The 19511-nt window shown below is 37.5% G+C and overlaps 1 protein-coding gene across 18 annotated transcripts in view; it reads left to right on the top strand.

Annotated features, from left to right (window-relative positions):
* Positions 1 to 19511, top strand: part of ADGRL2 (adhesion G protein-coupled receptor L2) — a 604130-nt gene that overhangs the window by 83715 nt on the left and 500904 nt on the right. For all 18 annotated transcript variants that reach the window (XM_081056960.1, XM_081056956.1, XM_081056979.1 and 15 more), the window contains exon 2: positions 14990 to 15170. The gene's annotated coding sequence lies outside the window, so the exon portion shown is untranslated. The remainder of the gene's footprint in view (positions 1 to 14989; positions 15171 to 19511) is intronic.

The raw sequence follows: 19511 nt of genomic DNA, 5'->3' as shown, positions 1-19511 counted from the left end.
TGATTAATAAGGACCACCCTATTGTTCATTTGTTTGACATGTGGAAATATTTGTAATCTGTTCCTGGTGAGAGAGATTTCAGCAAAGACCTGGTTTGACTTTCAAACCCACGTTGCCAATGAAAACCAGCCTCCTGAATCGGGGAGGTTAGTGGGGAGCAAGCAAAGGTGTTTTATCCCCCCCACACACACACACCTCCTCCTACAAACACCAACACCTGTTAGAAGTGAGGTTGAAAAGATCCTGTTGGAACTCCAGCACAGAGACCCAATTCCAACCTGAAAGAGGCTCTGATGTATGGTGTATAATGAGAGCTGGAGACTGCCCACTGCTACACATCATTATCATTCAGATCATGAAAGAAAATGAAATGGTTCAAGCAGATAACAGCTGTTTTTATTCTGCTTTTCAAAGATTCTCTTAAACAACCTGATCTCATTGCTTTTATTTAAGGGTGAACACCCAATTGTAAACATAGGGAAGATGCATTCTCATGATGTCAGTAATAAAAGCATGTATAAAGCAGCGTGTGTATTCTGGAAAGCTAACTAACCATTAAAGCCAAGAAACATAGTCTGGCACAAATCTTATTATATGTCCAAGAGGACTTGATGGTATGCACATAAGAAAATGTAATGAAACAGCAGGAAGGAGAAAAGGGAGGGGAAGGAACCAGATGAGTGGGGGGGGGGTTACGGGGGAGGGGGGGTCACAGTTTTATATCTGTGACATGTTAGCAAAATTAAAGACCGGCAAAGCTGCCCAGATCATTGGAGGAAAAGGTTAGCATAGTAAGTAAAATGCCAGCAACCTGGTTTCTGCCTCACTAGAGATTGTATTACAAAATTACCTCTTTGCATTTGTATTCCTTAGTTATAGACACTGAGACTGTTACACAAGACACACCCAGGAAACAGGAAGAGACCCAATGGTCCTTTCATCAGGAGTTCAGATCTCATTTGGGGCTGATGCGCATCTATCGTGTTTATAGTAGTTGCTGTGATCATTATCATAAGTATTCGATTTAGCCTGCTTGAGAAACTGAGCACCATACATTGCTCATCAGAATTCTCTGAAAATAAAACTGTTTGCAAGGGGATTTTGACAGAGTAAACCTTATACAAAGGCAGTCTAACCAATATTTGTCATAATTTTTTATTTTTGCAAAACTTGAGCAAGAAAATAGGCAATCTGTCCTAGATGCACTGTATGACAATGCTCATTTTTTCTTTTTCCAGCATAATAGGTAGTATCCTTTATTAAATAGGTCAAATGTATTAATTAAAATAGAAATCAATTATTTCTTTACTATACTTTTTTTCATCGTTTTTTTATACTATAAATTTATATATTTATTTTTTTTAACTCATCGGGTGACAATTGTTAGTAAAATTACATAGATTTCAAGAGTACAATTCTGTCTTACATCATCTATAAATCCCATTGTGTGTTCACCACACAGAGTCAGTTCTCCTTCCATCACCATATATTTGATCCCTTTTACCCTCATCTCCCACCCCCCACCTCCCTTATCCTCTGGTAACCACTAAACTATTGTCTGTGTCTATGAGTTTTTGTTTCTCATTTGTTTGTCTTGTTCTTTTGTTGTTTTTGGTTTATATACCACATATCAGTGAAATCATAGGGTTCTCTGCTTTTTCTCTCTGACTTATTTCACTTAGAATTATACTCTCAACATCCATCCATGTTGTCACAAATGTTCCTATCATCTTTTCTTACCGCCGAATAGTATTCCATTGTGTATTATACCAAAACTTCTTTATCCATTCATCTATCGAAGGACATTTTGATTGTTTCCATGTCTTGGCCACTGTAAACAAAGCTGCAATGAACATTGGAGTACACATGTCTCTATAGAGAAATGCTTTCAAATTTTTTGGGTAGATACCCAGGAGAAGGATTGCTGGGTCATATGGTAATTCTATTTGTAATTTTTTGAGGAACATCCACACTGCTTTCCATAGCGGCTGCACCAGTCTGCATTCCCACCAACAGTGTATAAGAGTTCCTTTTTCTCCACAGCCTCCCAACACTTGTTACTATTTGTCTTGTTGATGATAGCCATTCTGACTGGGGTGAGGTGATATCTCATTATGGTTTTTATTTGCATTTCTCTGATGATTAGTGATGTTGAGCATTTTTTCATATGTCTATTTGCCATTTGTATGTCCTCTTTGGAAAAATGTCTCTTCAGGTCCTCTGCCCATTTTTCAATTGGGTTGTTTGTTTTTTTGTTGTTGAGTTTCATGAGTTCCTTGTATATTTTGGATATTAGCCCCCTATCCGACGCACTGTTTGCAAAAATTTTCTCCCAGTCATTTGGTCGCCTCTTTATTTTGTCGATGGTTTCTTTTGCTGCGCGGAAGCTTTTAAGTTTCATATAGTCCCATTCGTTTATTTTAGCTTTTACTTCCATTGCCTTTGAAGTCAAATTCATAAAATGCTCTTTGAACCCAAGGTCCAAAAGTTTAGTATCTATGTTTTCTTCTATGCAGTTTATTGTATCAGGTCTTATGCCTAAGTCTTTGATCCATTTTGAATTAATTTTGGTACATGGTGACAGATAGCAGTCCAGTTTCATTCTTTTGCATGTGGCTATCCAATTCTCCTAGCGTCATTTATTGAAGAGGCTAGGCTGTCTTTCCTCCATTGTATGTTTTTAGCTTCTTTGTCAAAAATTATCTGTCCATATTTATGTGGTTTTATTTCTGGGTTCTCAATTCTATTCCATTGTTCGATGTGTCTATTTTTCTGCCAGTACCATTCTGTTTTGATTATTGTAGCCCTGTAGTACAAGCTAAAGTCAGGGAGTGTGATACCTCCATTATTGTTCTTTTTTCTTAAGATTGTTTTGGCTATTCAGGGTCTTTTGTGGTTCCAAACAAATCTGATGATTTTTTGTTCTATTTCTTTAAAAAATGCCATTGTGATTTTGATGGGGATTGCATTAAATCTGTATATTGCTTTGGGTAATATGGCCATTTTAACTATGTTGATTCTTCCAATCCATGAGCACGGAATGTCTTTCCATTTCTTTGTGTCTTCTTCAATTTCTTTCAAAAATGTCTCATAGTTTTCAGCACATAGGTCCTTCACATCCTTGGTTAAGTTTATTCCTTGGTATTTTATTTTTTTCGCTGCAATTGCAAAGGGAATTGTTTTTTGTATTTCTTTTTCTGAGATTTCATTGTTAGTATATAGGAATGCAATGGACTTTTGTACTTTGATTTTGTAGCTAGCAACTTTACTGTATTTGTTGATTGTTTCTAACAGCTTTGGGGTAGAGTCTTCTCTCTTTTTATCTTAGTGAGTCTAGACAAGGGTTTGTCAATTTTGTTAATCTTTTCAAAGAACCAGCTGTTTGTCACATTAATTTTTTCTATTGTCTTTTTGTTCTCTATTTCATTTAGTTCTGCTCTGATTTTTGTTATTTCCTTTCTTCTGCTGACCTTGGGTTTCACTTGTTCTTCTTTTTATAGTTCTTTAAGGTGTAACATGAGGTTATTTATTTGAGATTTTTCTTTTGTCTTGAGATAGGCCTGTAATGATATAAATTTCCCTCTTAAAACTGCTTTTGCTGCATCCAAAAAATTTTGGTAGGATGTATTTTCATTGTCATTTGTTTCTATGTATCTTTTGATCTCTCCTCCAATTTCTTCTTTGATCCAGTTATTCTTTAAAAGTATGTTGTTTAATCTCCATGTATTTGTGATTTTTTTCTGCTTTTTTTTGCAGTTGATATCCAATTTCAAAGCCTTGTGATCAGAGAATAATGTTTGGTATGATTTCAATCTTCTTAAATTTGCTGAGGCTGATTTTATGTCCCAATATATGGTCTAACCTTGAGAATGTTCCATGTACACTAGAAATGAATGTATAGTCTGATGTTTTAGGATGAAGTGCTCTATATATATGTCAATTATGTCCATTTCATCTAATGGGGCATTTAGGGATGCTATTTTGTTTTTTATCTTCTGTTTGGATGATCTATCCATAGCTGTCAATGATGTATTTAAGTCCCCTAGTATAATTGTGTTTTGGTGAATTTCTCCCTTTAGTTCTGTTAGTAGTTGCTTGGTATATTTCGGTGCTCCCTGATTGGGGGCATAAATATTGATGACTGTCATGTCTTCTTGTTGTATAGTCCCCTTTACCATTATGAAATGTCCATCTTTGTCTCTTGTTATCTTTTTCACCCTGAAGTCTGTTTCATCTGATATCATTATGGCTACACCTGATTTTCTCTGGGTACCATTTGCTTGGAGTGTCAATTTCCACCCTTTCACTTTGAGTCTATGCTTGTCCTTGTAGCTGAGATGTGTCTTTTGGAGACAGCATATGGTTCGGTTTAGTTTTTTGATCCAATCTGCTACTTTGTGCCTTTTTATTGGTGAGTTCAGTCCATTTATATTAGGGTGATTGTTGATATGTGAGGATTTCCTTTCATTGTATCTTTAGTTTTCTGGTAAGGCTGTGTCTCCATTGTTTCTTTGCCTTTGTGTTGTTGTGTATTATTTCTGTGTGATGGTATTCTATGATGTTTCCCTCTGTTTCTTCTTTTATTACAGTACATATTTCAGTTCTGGATTTTTTTTTGAGTGGTTACCCTTAAGTTTATGTAAAAGAAACTTTGATATTTAGAGTGTTCCATTTTCTTCAGCACACTTACTTTCTCCATTCCCATATTCCGATTCAGGCCTTTACTCTCCCCCTTTTTATGTTTTGGTTGCCACAAATTGTCCCTGTTGATGGTGGTCGAATAGCCTCCTTTAGTATTTCTTGTAGTGCAGGTCGTGTATTAGAAAATTCCCTCAGCTTCTTTATTCCTCCTTCATATCTCAAGGATATCTTTGCTGGATAGATTAATCTTGGCTCATAATTTCTCTCTTTCAATAGTTTGAATATTTGGTTCCACTCGCTCCAGGCTTGTAGAGTTTCTGCCTAAGAATCTTATGATAATCTAATGGGCTTTCCTTTGTAGGTTACCGTCTTCTTTTCCCTGGGTGCCTTGAGGATTCTTTCTTTGTCGTTGATTTTAGACAGCTTCAATACAATGTGCCTTGGATAAGGCCTGTTTTGATTGAGGTAATTAGGTGTTCTATTTGCTTCTTGGATTCGAGGAACCAGTTCTGTCCACAAGTTTGGGAAGTTCTCATCAACAATTTATTTGAATATATTCTCTGTTCCCTTCTCTGTTTCTTCTCCTTCTGGTATGCCCATTATTCTTATATTGCTCTTTCTGATGGAGTCAGAAAGTTCTTGTAGAGTTCTTTCATTTCTTTTAAGTCTCAAGTCTCTTTCTTCTTCCATCTGTGTAATTTTAAGGTTTCTATCTTTGATTTCACTTATTCTTTCCTCCATCTGGTCAACTCTACTCCCTAAGCTGGTTATTTCATTCTTAATTTCTTCTATGGAGTTCTTAATCTCCAGAAATTCTATTTGGTTCTTTTTTAAAATTTCAATCTCTTTCGTAAAAAGCTCATGTTGTTCTTTGATTATGTTTCTGAGTTCATTAAACTGTCTTTCTGTGTTTTCTTTCATCTTGTTGAGTTTTTTCAAAACTGCAATCTTGAATTCTCTGTCATTTGAGTCACATATTTCCATATCTTTAAGTTCCTTTTCTGGAGACTTTTCACTTTCTTTCTGAGCTGTCTTGTTGCCTTGGTTATTCATGGCAATTACTGATTTATTATTTCTCTTTTTAGACATCTACAGGAGTGGCTTCTACAACAGGTTAATAAAAAGAGGTCTTTCTTTTGTTTTCCAGTACTTGTTGGTAGAATGTTTTATTTTCTCTCCGACTGCAGCCTTTTTTTTCCTCTCTCACACGGTAGTGCTATGTTTTCTCTGCACTATTCTAGCTTCTCACATAATGGGGGGATTCCCTGGGAGATGGGCTTCTCCCCTGTTAATAGTTCTCCTGGGTCACAGGGCGCCACGTCCCTGTGGATATGCGGAGAGCTTTTGAAGTTCCAAAGCTCTTCCTGCACCACATTCAGAGCCTGTATGTTTCAGCAGTTCTGTTTACTCCTGCAGGTATCTGCCCAGATAGGTGGGGCCAGGGGCCAGGTGAGTTGTGAGAGGTGGCCCAGAGCAATGGCGGTCACTGCCACCACAGCCGGACCCGCTTCCACAGCTTCCTCCCCTTTGCTGGAACTAATTGGGCTGCGAATCTGTGTCTGTGGTCCACAGTTCTCAGAACAGCAAATATCCTGTCCTTTTGATCTGACACTGCTACTTTATCGCTTCTAGCACCGGGCAGGTGGGGGCGGGGAGAGCTCTGGGAGGGTAGGGAGGGGTGGCTAGTCTCAGTGCCTAAGGCTTCCGTTCTCTGCTCGGCAGTGAGGGCTTAAACCACCGTTTTCAGGCTTCGTTTCTCAGTCTTTTCTCCAAGGTCTCTGCTGTGAGCGTTGGGTTCAGCCGTGCTATATGCTGCCCCCTCAGCCCTGTGGTCCATAAGCGGAGCCCTAGCAGTCCGAGTCCTTCCCTCTCCCGCAGCTGCGGTAGTTCAGGGAGTCAGCGAGCTCGGAGCACTGAGCTAGGTCTGCGTCCTGCGCCCGTGGGGCTCCGTCTCCTCACTTCTCCCTTCTCCCCTCCCTCACTTGTGTGATTCGCCCACCTTTAGGTGAATTCAGTAGTGGGCCTCTTCGTCTTGCCTGTCGGCTATGCAGGGAGTTTTTTGTGGAGTTATTATTTTTCGATTAGTTGTAAATTCCAGGGGAGCTTTACAAAGGCTCACCTCACGCCGCCATTTTGATGACGTCTCTCTTTACTATACTTGATAATAAAAATGTTTGTGTCTGAGGAAAGCGTGTGTGTGTGTGTGAAATTTATATCTAATGCTGATTTAATATCCATGTAAATTATAACATTAAACCAAAAGATGAGTTCAACCAAGAATTTAAAATTGGGACTCTGCTGTTCATGCGCTTAGACTTGTGGTATAAAAAATTTTTTTTAAAAGTAGAAGGCATTAAAAATGTCAGCTCCATAGACTTGCTGCTAAAAACATTCCTGTTCACCTGTGCATGAAATACAATTGCCCCCAAGGGTGTGCAGTTTTACAAAGGCAAATTAGTCTCTTACCTGCCCAATGCTAAACCTATCATGTGTTTCAAAGCTGAACAGTATAAACTGCTAATTATGAGGTTGTTTTAGCTAGTTCTGCCAGAAGAAAACTACAATGCATGACTTAGGGTCCTAAATTATAGCTGGATTTTCTGCTCTTAAATGTTTATTAGTTTATGTGGTGGCCAATGACATAAAGTAGCACCATCTTGTACCCGGTATGACTTGCTCTTTCTTTGAATCAAATAGCAAATTTTGTGGATGCTTTTGATGTTTTGAAATGGCATTTCTAGCTCTGTTAGGAACAATGTTCAGATTGAACTGCAAACATTTTTCATCAGTGTGAAAAATACTTATTCCATGGGTTTATGTTAAAATATAGCAGTAGCGTGTATGTGCATGTGCACACTTACACACACACACTCACACACACAGTGGTCATTCCTAGTGACTTAGACTAATATTTTCAAATATTCTATTCATTACTGACTAACACTATGTTAGTTTTCCAGGTTGTGCGTTATCTGGATTCCAAACTCCTGTTTTTTGGTTTTTCATTTTTCTCCTAAGCATCTGGGTAGGGTCAGTCTCCTTCTCACTAGTATATCCACTACTAAAATACAAGTACGGATAAAAGGGGAATATAAAGAAGACAACCACCACCCTGGAGAGAAACACAGGAAGCATACAAATTTATATTGATTAGCAGCTCTAAATATCTGATGAATAAAAGGTTTTAAACAACTGACCAAAATAAGTATTTTCAACCTGCAAATATATCATGAAACACAAAAGCTGCATAGGTTAGGCAGCTAGGGTAGGTGCAGGATACAGCTCTGAAATTCAGAAGATTTCTATTTATGGCACATTAGATAGTCACGTGGCTATGAAACAGGAATTTGGATGCCAAATGAATAACAAGTTTGAAGGCTCAGCGCCAAGTGACTTTAAACATCTGTGAAGTGAAAATATCCCTGAACCAAGGCATGCTACTGTGTTGAAAACAATTATTGTTACTGATCATTTTCTTGCTTTCATAAAGTACATCTCTTCTGATAGAAGCAGGTGTACTGATGGCTTTGTGAATTGTCATTAATCAAATCACAAATTGATGCCCACCCCCCCCCTTTTTTTGGTAAATCCATGCAAACAAAACCACAACTTATTAACATCTCAAAGAAAGAAACCTGTGATTTGTTACCAAAGACTGATAAATTTCACCTTGCTCTTTTTTTAGGTTTTGTTGTACTCCAAAATCAAGTGAGCAGGGACACTTTGAAATTATGCCCCTTTACCCCCTGCCTTTGGGATATTAATGACTGTGGGGACAAAACCCCAAAAAGCAGTTTCCAGGCTCTCGGCCTCACATAGAAAGGTGCTGGCTCGGGTAGTAAATGGCCATCAACTGTGATCAGAGGCCAGCAGCTGTGGCTAGTTGGCCGTCAGCTGTAACCCGTAGGCCATTGGCCACTAATATAACGGCTGTGGCTACGCTAGCAGGAAGGGAATGGGGGCTAGCAAGAAGATGGTGGCTGGCAAGCGCGGACTGCTGTTAGGCAGATTATGTAGATCCTGCTTCCTGTGTCTCCAGCCCAGACGCCAGCGAGAATATATTGGTTTGACTTCCCTACCTATGGCTCCGTGGGTGTTCCTTTTTGGCCTTACCGTGTCCTGCGTTCTTGGGCGGGGAGTGGGAGCTGAGACCCTGCACGACAAATGGCGCAGCGAGCACGGTCCCCTGCGCGACACATGGCGTAGTCGGCAGGATACGGTGCTGGCCAAAGCTTTCCGAAGGGCAGTGGAGCAGTTTGGGCCTATGAAAGCTCAGTCTGAGGAAGACCAGGAGGAGCAGCTGCCGGAGAGCTCGATCCCCGTGGAGGGGTGGGAAGACGTGGATGGTTCCCCAACCAGCAGAGGCCAGAGAAAGCGGAGAAAGCGAAGGTTGTTGCCGCCCTGTGGGCTGGGAACTGCTTGCTGAGGCAGCCCGGATGCAGGACTTTTAGTCCCAGGAGGAAACGCTTGCTGAGTCCTCCGTGGGAGATGAGGGTGAGGTCAAGGTCATCCCTCACCCCCAGGACAGCCCTGGCAAATGACTATGGACTATGGGGAATTGCCTTCCATCCCTAATTTAATGGACGCTTGACTGTTTGGGAACATACCATCATGTAGTGGGACTGGTTGATGTTTGCTTTTGTGTCTTGACTGGCCGCCATTGATAATATGTAAGCACCTTGATGTGAGCCGCTGTTGTTCCAGCACGGTACCCCGAGAGGCACAGAGAGAGAGTGGCAGTGCCCTGAGAGCCCTGGCTGTGTCCAGGAAGTCTGGCTGTGTCCAGAGAGAGTGGCAATGCCCTGAGAGGCCCTGGCTGTGTCCAGGAAGTCTGGCTGTGTCCAGAAAGAGTGGCAGTGCCCTGAGAAACTCTGGCTGTGCCCGGGGAAACAGGTGGTACCCTAAGAAGCCCAGGAAGTCTGGCTGTGCCCAGAAGTACTGTGGTGGTCCCCTGAGAAAACCTGGCTGTGCCCGGGGAGACAGGTGGTACCCTAAGAAGCCCAGGATGTCTGGCTGTGCCCAGAAGTACTGTGGTGGTGCCCTGAGAAACCCTGGCTGTGCCCAGAGAGCCTGGCTGTGTTCAGGATAGTGCATTCACCTCCAGGCTCCTTGCACAGGGCCCCTCGCAGAAGACGCTTGTCGCGTAGATTGTGAGGCGAGACCCTGTAGGGGTGGAGTGTGGGGACAAAACCCCAAAAAGCAGTTTCCAGGCTCTCGGCCTCACATAGAAAGGTGCTGGCTCGGGTAGTAAATGGCCATCAACTGTGATCAGAGGCCAGCAGCTGTGGCTAGTTGGCCGTCAGCTGTAACCCGTAGGCCATTGGCCACTAATATAACGGCTGTGGCTACGCTAGCAGGAAGGGAATGGGGGCTAGCAAGAAGATGGTGGCTGGCAAGCGCGGACTGCTGTTAGGCAGATTATGTAGATCCTGCTTCCTGTGTCTCCAGCCCAGACGCCAGCGAGAATATATTGGTTTGACTTCCCTACCTATGGCTCCGTGGGTGTTCCTTTTTGGCCTTACCGTGTCCTGCGTTCTTGGGCGGGGAGTGGGAGCTGAGACCCTGCACGACAAATGGCGCAGCGAGCAGGGTCCCCTGCGCCACAATGACTACAAGATGTTGAATGCATATTTGAGCAGTAAGAAGAACTGCTTCCCAAAGGGAAAAAGAAACTGGGAACAGACCCAGAGGAACAATAAGTTAGTGAACAGGTCTAAATGTGCTGAATATCAGCACGTTCCAAAGCTTAGTAACAAAGCTTCAACTATTGCATGATCTCTACATGGTGGTCAGCACAAATATTTTCTGTCATCTGATTTCTCGAACGTGACTTATTTTTCATAAACAGGTATTTTTTATTTTTTTTTTTTACATTGGAATTCATTGTGTGATGCTAACAATTAGTATTCTGCCATTGCCTTTTTTGTCCTGGCCATAGGATATTTTACTAGCTAGCTAAAAATAAAATAAAATAAGAATTAGAGAGACAGGATAATTTGTACTTGAGACCATGCATTGAATGTAGGTTCCTCTTTACAGGACAGGGTAGAACAAAACTGTCCTGCTTGCTAACTGCATATTTTGATTTTGAAGAGCACTCTCACCCAGATGCCATTCTTTCAATTGTCTCATTTTAACTCCACACATCCATGATGCAGATTAGCACAGGCCTCTGAGCCGCAGGCATCAAAGGAATTAGGTCAGACCCAGAAGAAATCAGGTTGTGGGCAAGAAAAAAAAATAAAATAAAATAGGAGCTATGACAGCCTAGCACTTCTGTACTCCTTCAGACAGACTAAAGAGCCCAGACCTTAGATGTAACAGTATTAAGTAATTGGTATGTGAGAAACCCAAAATTGTAATAGTATTAGCAACATGATAATATGCTGAATTTATTCCAAGCTAGTCTGTATATACTGCTTGGGTAGGGTGGGTTTTCAGCCTTAAAAAAATGTGTGTGTGTGTGTGTGTGTATATATATATATATATATATATATATATATATATATATACACAATTAGTATTATATATACATTATATATATATATACAATTAGTATATATATATATATATATATATATATATATATATATATATATATTTTTTTTTGCAATTAAAAATAATTCCAGGAAAGAGCTAGTACAATAACTGTTTTCCTATAATTTAGGTTTTTTCAAAAAAGCTATTTTGTATTTGTATTCCATCTGAGGTTAGTGGTCTTTTAAAGCATATATTATCCATCTACAGGAAGTTAATTTTATGTTAGCATGTTTAATGTTTATTTACTCAAATAGCATTATATTACCTTCTTTGGGGTTATTCTAAGACAACAACAACAAAAAATAAAAATAAAGAGAAAGAAGTGTTTTATTAGCAAATGCTCATGCTTAGTTCATTCTCTAGATGACCATTTTAGTTACCATTATTACTGCCTCCGAAATGATTGGAGGAATATTTTGAATTCAGCCTATCACATTATTCAAGGGCATTGCATGAATAGCTACAAACCAGAGAAAGTTATGGCAAACATGCAAAAGCAACCAATCAAAGTCAGCAATAACATTCAAGAGTGTTTTCCAGAGTTCGCGAATGCAAATGAGAATATTTGTATGTGATCTCTCAAACTATAGAAAGTATTTTGGGAAACATATTTTCCACATTCCTTATATTAACCATTATGTGTTTTCTAAGTATTTTAAAGGTTTGGTTTTTTGTTTGTTTAGTTGGTTTTGTTTTTTGGGGGCATGATGAAACAAATTTTGGAGTGACGTTAGTCACATTTATACATATTGCCCCATTTAATTATCTCAGAAACCCCATGAGAGAGACATTGGTGTCATTAGCATCCCCATATGTGATAAGAAACTAAGGCACAAGCAATAGGCAAGTTGGCCAAGGCCTCAGAGGTTGGAAGGTAACAGAGACAAAATTTGAACTCAGGGCCTTTAAATGAAGCTCTAGTGGTTTCTCCATCTTGCTGAAAGCGGTTTTATGTTTTAGAACAGGTGAAACTCTGTGGCTTCTGAATGTAATAAATCTCATCTGTGGTAGTTTTCAGACATTTCGTCAAATTATTATGATCATTATTGTTATCAATAAGTTAATTTGAACAAAGAAAAAATATTATCCTACCTAACATATATTGAGAGATTATTTCATGCCAGATATACATAAATGTATAAATTAATTTAATGATCACTCTAAAAGATATAATATTATTAGCCTCCGTTGAACAAAAAGGAATTGAGTCAGAGAGATGTTGAGTAATTTTTCCCCAAAGTTATCAGTTGAAAAGGAGAATAGCCAGGATTTAGATCCAGGAAATCTTGTTCTAGAGCTAGTACGTGTAACCATGACTCTAATGACTCCCCAGGTCAGTTAATTGAATCATTATATCCTGATGTGTGTGAAGGAATGGAGTTTTGCTAAATGATTATATTGTGAATATATATGAATATCAGTTATTAAGGACATGTTTTACATATGCCATGACTTTTGTCTAGAATTAACCTTTCCTCTTCACTATCTACTTAGTTCTTCTTATCTTTTAAAATTCAGCTTTAATGTTAACCTTCCCAGATCTACCAGTCTGATTTATAAACCCTTCTACTCTCATAAGGTAGTTCTATCACATCTATCATACTGTGTAGTACTGATACACTTAATTTTCTATCCATGTGGACTCTAAGCTTCTTGAGGAAAGGGACTCCATCTTCTATCACTAGTGATAATGTTTGTCATGTAGCAAGCACCCAAGACAGGTTGGGTTTATGAATAGATGAAGGAATAAAAGGTATAAATGTATAAATACTGTAAATAAACTGTATAAATACTTTGTTGGGATAGATGGATGATTGGATAAAGGTTGGATTGATGGATGGATGGATGGATGGAAATGTAAAAGAATACGTGATATGTACATATAGGACATATGTAAGTCAGTCCAACATATGTGCCAAATTTAAGTGAACAAAGTTTCTTGGATGTATTTCTAAATAATAGAAACAGTTTTTAACTGACACATTTTCTACCTTATATATTAAATACCATTCTTTTTTCTGTTGTTAACTTATAATAGTCATTAATGATGACTCAACAAATTGTTTGCTCTTGGAAATTTTCTCTACTTTTTTTGTTAAGTATATGTCAAAGCTTTTGAGTATGATTTCACTCATCTTATGTCAGACATCCTAGATACCTTCTGAACAGAGGAGCTGCATTGCACTCCCTGGCTGTCTGGCTAAAGCGCTCTGCTTCCTTCCACCATTTGCCTGGCAGGTGCTGCTTGAAGATTTTGCCTCTGTTATCCCTGGTAGATTTAGCAATGAAACAGCATGAAATCCTAAACCTATTGCCAAGTGTGAATCTTTTACTTCAGAACAGATATATAATCCTGGTCCTAACAAGGAACAGACCACATATTCCTTCCGATATTTTAATATTATGCCACTCCAAGTGTCAAATTGTACTTACCTACCTGGTAGAACAAGGGGAAAAAAAATGTTTTCCTCATTAGTATCCACAACATTGTAAAAAAAATAAAATTCACCTGTTTAAAAAAAATAGACACGGAAACTGCAGGCTACCATTATGGATGCCTTTATGATATCATTTATGAATATAATACTGTGCTAAGAATTACTAGAGACATTTCTCCATGAAAGATTTGGAGTTGTTTATAACCAGAGAAAAATTATCCACTGCAATTACTAGTCAAAGCTTGAAAATATAAAGGCAAGTAAAGATTGGCCTTTTAATTGAAGTCAATAGTTCACTGATTTTTGTCAAGAAAAAGAGTTTACTGAATTTCCTTTTACACTATCAGACAGCTTCTCGTTTTTGATGTGGTAGACTAATTATTTTTCACAGTGGTATAATTTATCCCTTCATTATTTCTTCAGATATTGATAGAGAGCTCACCATTTTTGAGGCACTACAGTGTAATATATTTTCTAACTAGTAATTAAATATCTTCTTTCTCTCTTACCGTGGTTTTGCCTCCAACAACCTACTGTTTATGACTACACTAACTTGTCCGTCAAAATCTCCAAACAAAATAACACTGGGGGCAAAAAATACGTGTGTGTGAGTTTATTTTAAATGAGAGCAATTGTAGTCCCCAGCTTACATAATGTTAAACTACTAGAAATTTGAGTCACCTAAGGAACACATAAATCCAAACTATTGTTGGTTGCTACTCAATGGCAAGAAGGGTAACTGGAGTCTTGCCATCTTCTGGTTATGTAAATTGGAAAATATGCAAAATTCCCCATTAAATTCTTATTTTCATTTTGCTTAATTAGTCAAATTTATTATTTCCACAGTATGTGAGTGTGTGTGAGTGCTAGTGCATGTGTATGTGTACGTATGTGTGTGTAGGTAAATTTACATTATATTGGTACATATGAGTAAGTGTCTGTGTATATATATATATATATATATTTATATATATATATATGTGTGTATATATATATATATATATATATATATATACATATATATGTAACGATATATATTTTTTAACTATGACACTGTATTCGCTGAGGAAGTGTACCAAAACCTATTTAGGATGCAAATAGCAAGGCGGCAAAAAAACAGAACCACATAGCCACTACATGTAAGAAGTTTGTGATTGTGGCCTGAAGACCATTTGATTAATATACAAAAGTTATCACAACTTTTGAAGGCTACCAACATAATCTTTTAAACCAAGTTAAAAATTGCAAGTTGGAAAATGTTTGTGGGTTATCAAAATGTATTTTTTATGTCTGGCTCGCTCTGTGCCAACTCTTATTCTTGCAAGTCTCATAGGATGCTTCTTAAACACACTTCACCTTTCTTTCTTCAGTTTCAGGGTAAAAAGGGTCCCTTCAACTCCTGGAGACAGTAAATCACAGTTTGTGTGGTGGTTCTCAGAAGACACTTAAAGGACTGAATTGGATGCTCTACATAGCACCCTTGCCAAAAGAGTTCGGAAATGACTTCCAGCTTCCCACAGTAGTAAAATGGCACAGTTTGGCATCTTTAAGGTAATAAAAGTGAATTTTTTTCATTCTAGTAAATGAGAAGAGAGGCCTGGTTGTTTTAAAAACTGATTAAAATTCATTGTGTTTTCCTCGAATTATAGAGCGTGATATGAGCACACTTAGGTGTGAATTTCAGACCACCTTAGAACATTATTATAACCAGCTCTCTGGGGGAGACAGGATGTGCTAGTTAGTGGAGAATGGGGGGAGGGGGCTGTTGAAGGGAGCCTGGGAAGGACCCGTCAGGCGCTATGAATACTGAGGCCACGATTCAATAGGTGGCACTCTTCCCTCTGAATCAGTGGTGAATGAATATGGAGTGCACTCTTTGGAGGATATTATTTTGCTTGAAGGAAATGATTTGGAAGTTTGTGTTTCTGGCACTGTTAAACAGCTGCTGAGTCTAATTGCAGACTGGCTGTATTTTGGTAATGGAAAAAGCTCTAGGAAACAGGTTTTGTGTCTTTAAGAAAGGGTGATGTAAGGCATTATTGTCATTTGTCTACAGTACAAGATATTTTTAAATGCACTCTCCTCACCGTTTCAAAGGAAAATCTTTTGTCATTCCTATTTGACTCATTGGGTCTAAGAGGAAGTTTGATCATCTTCCATTTCTCATCTAGTTATTCATAAGGCACCTGCATCTCTGTGATTTCTCTTAGACTACACAATGCTACCAACTGAAAACAAACATTCTATAAAGAAAGACCACTTTTCAGAAAAAACACCTGAACATTAGAAGCTTGTCAGCCAAAAACATGAGATATAGCTTTCTATTCTTATTTCAACTGTATCAGAAGTAGGACTTATGACTGTTTTAACCAGAAAAGATAAGATTGATACTTTTAACATGCAGTTCAATCCACATTTGTCTTTGTTTATAATGCTGCAATTAGAAGGCTATTACAAACAAATTAGTAGTACAGGGAAGAATTTTTAATAACTTGTTGATTTCAGTGATTGCCAAATACCTTCATCTACCCATCACATTCTTAAGAGACATCAGTGTCTGTGTTTATATAATCTCTTTGTTAAAATTACGCAATAGTGGCCTCAGAAGTTAGGGGCTAGTCCATTAATTAAGTACATGAAACTATGAAAGAGGTTAAACAGATTATTACAAAAAAGCAGGATGTAGACACACCCACTTTAACAATAGTGGGGAAGGAAGTATTCCTAACAAAGATATGATAAGAGGAAAGGGAAATATTACTCCTACTTTTAATGTTGGTCAGTAAACATTTACGTACATGTTTATTAAGCCTATGACAGCTCACTTCAACAAAGAGAGAATGAAATATAAATGCTAATGTCATTTCTTCCTAAATACTCCCAATGAGGATGACTCAAATCAGAGCATCTGACTTCAGTGGGGAACCATCTGTAATAAAAAGGAGAACGTGTCCTTCTGGGATAGCACTGAAACACCAGTGGAGGCTGCCTTCCTGCAGCTAGTCCTTGACCTTCACCTTCAAGTACACATTTACCTGTTAAATTATGTGGTCTACAAGCAAACTCATAACAGAGAAGTAAAAATGTAGTCTTTGATACATTACTGATCATCCATAAAATAAAACACAACATGTTTATAGAACTATACTTGCCCTTATCCCTTTGTAATGTAAATAAACCGTTTCTCTCAATATTTTGAGCTATGAACTTTTCATGGCCAGGGACCACATCTCATTTACCTATGAACAAAGTAGGCAATCAATACATACTTGCTCAGTGAATGAATAAATGAATAAAGGTGTAAAAACAAATTTCTCATTTTTTCTCATTGCTAAAATAGGAGCAATCTTACTTTCAGCAAGCTACAAGGTATATAAGGGTATGAACATTCATGTTCTTGGATTATATTTTTTAGAAATATAGAAGGAAGATTTATTTATTTTCATAAATAATAAATCTTATTTACTTATAGTAAATAAGATACTAATAAGGTAAGTAAATATTTACTTAAATAAGATAAGTAAATATTTACTTAAAGTAAATAATCTTTATTTACTTATATTTTTAATTATATGTATTTCAATAGTTATACGTCATTGAATGTTTTTTAAGTGTAATACTTTTATCTCTAAATACAGGGACTATACTGTGCTTACTTAAAACAACCTTACTGCTTAAAAATATTAAAAGTTAAAAAAAAAGTAATGGATAGTAAATTCAACATCTCTCTCTCTTATATTAGCAGGGACTTGCTAAAAAATTCATGATTATACTTAACTCTGTCCCTGTCTCACCCCGTTACCGCCTCTGCAACTTAAATTATGTATTTCTCCTCTGTGTTCTAAGTATTATTATACACATGTAGTAGATAAAATAATTAATTTCCTTTGAAAATTTCTCATTGTGATTTCCTATTGTAACATGTATACTTTGTATCCAAATGACACTTATCTTTGTGTAATGAATAAATTCCCATTTATGCATTTATTTAACATATATTGGTGATTGCCTATCATGTGCAAGTAATCTTCCAAATGCAAAGATGCAACAGAAAAATATTCAACTTCACTTTATTCCACATATTTCACAGTTAACCTAATCCCACTGGTTTACTTTGATTTGGCCAGAGACCCTAAATGATCGTACAGGCGAAAAATTTGCTTTTAAGAGAGTGATTCTGAAAGTTGTTCATACTTAAGAAGCATCTGTGACTATGCATGTAGTAAAGCAGGTTCTGAATTTCATTCCCTTGGAATTAGACTCAGTAGATTTGGCACACAGCCCAGGAATCTGCAGCATTTCTAACAAGTTTCCCATGTAATTCTCAGGCAAGTGGGCCTCAACATGCATTGAGAATCACTCACTGCCCAAGAATTAAAGAGATTTTTCTTTTCAGGCCATGCTTTATTCTAGGTACAACAGACATCTTCTTTTACTCCCTCATTATGTTTTTCCTGTAAAATACAATTTAAGTTTCCCTGAATTGCACATTATAATTACAACATAATTTGTTGTGACCCATGAGGAATACTGTAGGTGTATTTGGTGTTTTTATTTTTGGGGTGGGGGGGTCCTCTAAAAGGGGTAGAAATGAATGAGGAATATTAAATGTGATTTTAAAAAAAAAAACTCACCATTTTGATAAGAAAAATACTTTAATTGCCATCATTTGATTCTAAATTGATAATTCATTATAATGAAAATCATGGATTTTTGAACATTAACTTCGACTATTATTTTGCAAAATAATTTTCAGATGTGTCCACTAAGTGCTTTTCTTTAATGCTTTCTTTTGTAAATTTCCCTTAAAATTTTCTATGAAGTCCCAATACAGGTTTTTCCTATAACTTCAGAAGAAAATAAGTGAAAGAAGTGAGATCTGTTTTTCCCCCTATGTCAATAACTTTTTACTTCTACCTCTTTGAATAGATTATTCCTCTCTACAAGTCTTTGAGTAATATGGCATCATGTCATAGGGTGTAAATACGGTGATGTTATTTAAGGTCAGGGTAGGTAGAGAGTCTGTGACTAGCCACTATTTGTTATATTTGGGTCTACCATTCTCCCACAGAAATGTTATTTCACAACTTCAGTGCCAGACATGGTTTTCTTGCTTCTAAAGTTGATAGGTCATTTTTTAAAGAAGATTTACTACATTTCTAACCTTTTCTGATTTGAATATTGTCATCCCGTTACCTGATAATTTATATATGTATATACCAGGGGTGCCAAAAAAATGTATACACATTTTAAGAGATGTTATCTATGTATTACTTAGTAGTTCTCTGTAATCATAAGTGTCTGGACACTGATGGTAACCACTTGAAACACCTCTTGTAATTGCGGAAGTGCTTTGAATGCAAGTCAAATGTGACTTGTATTCATTCTTGTTATCAGTATACATTGAGTATTACAATTTTAGTAGTTTTTTTTTTCTTAAAATGTGTATATATTTTTTTTTGTCACCCTCTGTATTTGTCAATAGTCCTCAAGCTGCATTAGGGGTTTTTTGTGGATATTAACCCTCCACGCCACCTCCAGTCAAATGTGGTACCATTTGGACACTTTCTTTGCATTACAGCATCACACTTACTTTTATTATTTTCTTCCCTTTAAAAAAAACACATTTTAAGAGGCTTACTTTGAAACAGTTCATAGTAATAGACAATTGTAAAATGTTCAGTTTCATTGAGTGCTTTAACAGCATTCACCTGAATAGTCCAGCTCACTAAAGAATGAACTCTATTCTAGCTATTTGTGAAAGCATAATGTCCCACAATAGCTACCCAACAAATATGATAGGACTAATCAAAATATAATGAACTGGAATATATTCCTCTTCAAAAACAAACAAAAAAGGGACTAGATTTTTATTTTGAGAGTGTAAAAAGC

This window comes from Rhinolophus hipposideros, assembly GCF_964194185.1.
Source record: "Rhinolophus hipposideros genome assembly, chromosome: 8".
Taxonomy (NCBI): Eukaryota; Metazoa; Chordata; class Mammalia; order Chiroptera; family Rhinolophidae; genus Rhinolophus; species Rhinolophus hipposideros.
Note: the sequence above shows the minus strand (reverse complement) of the source record. Positions and strands in the feature narration are given on the sequence as shown.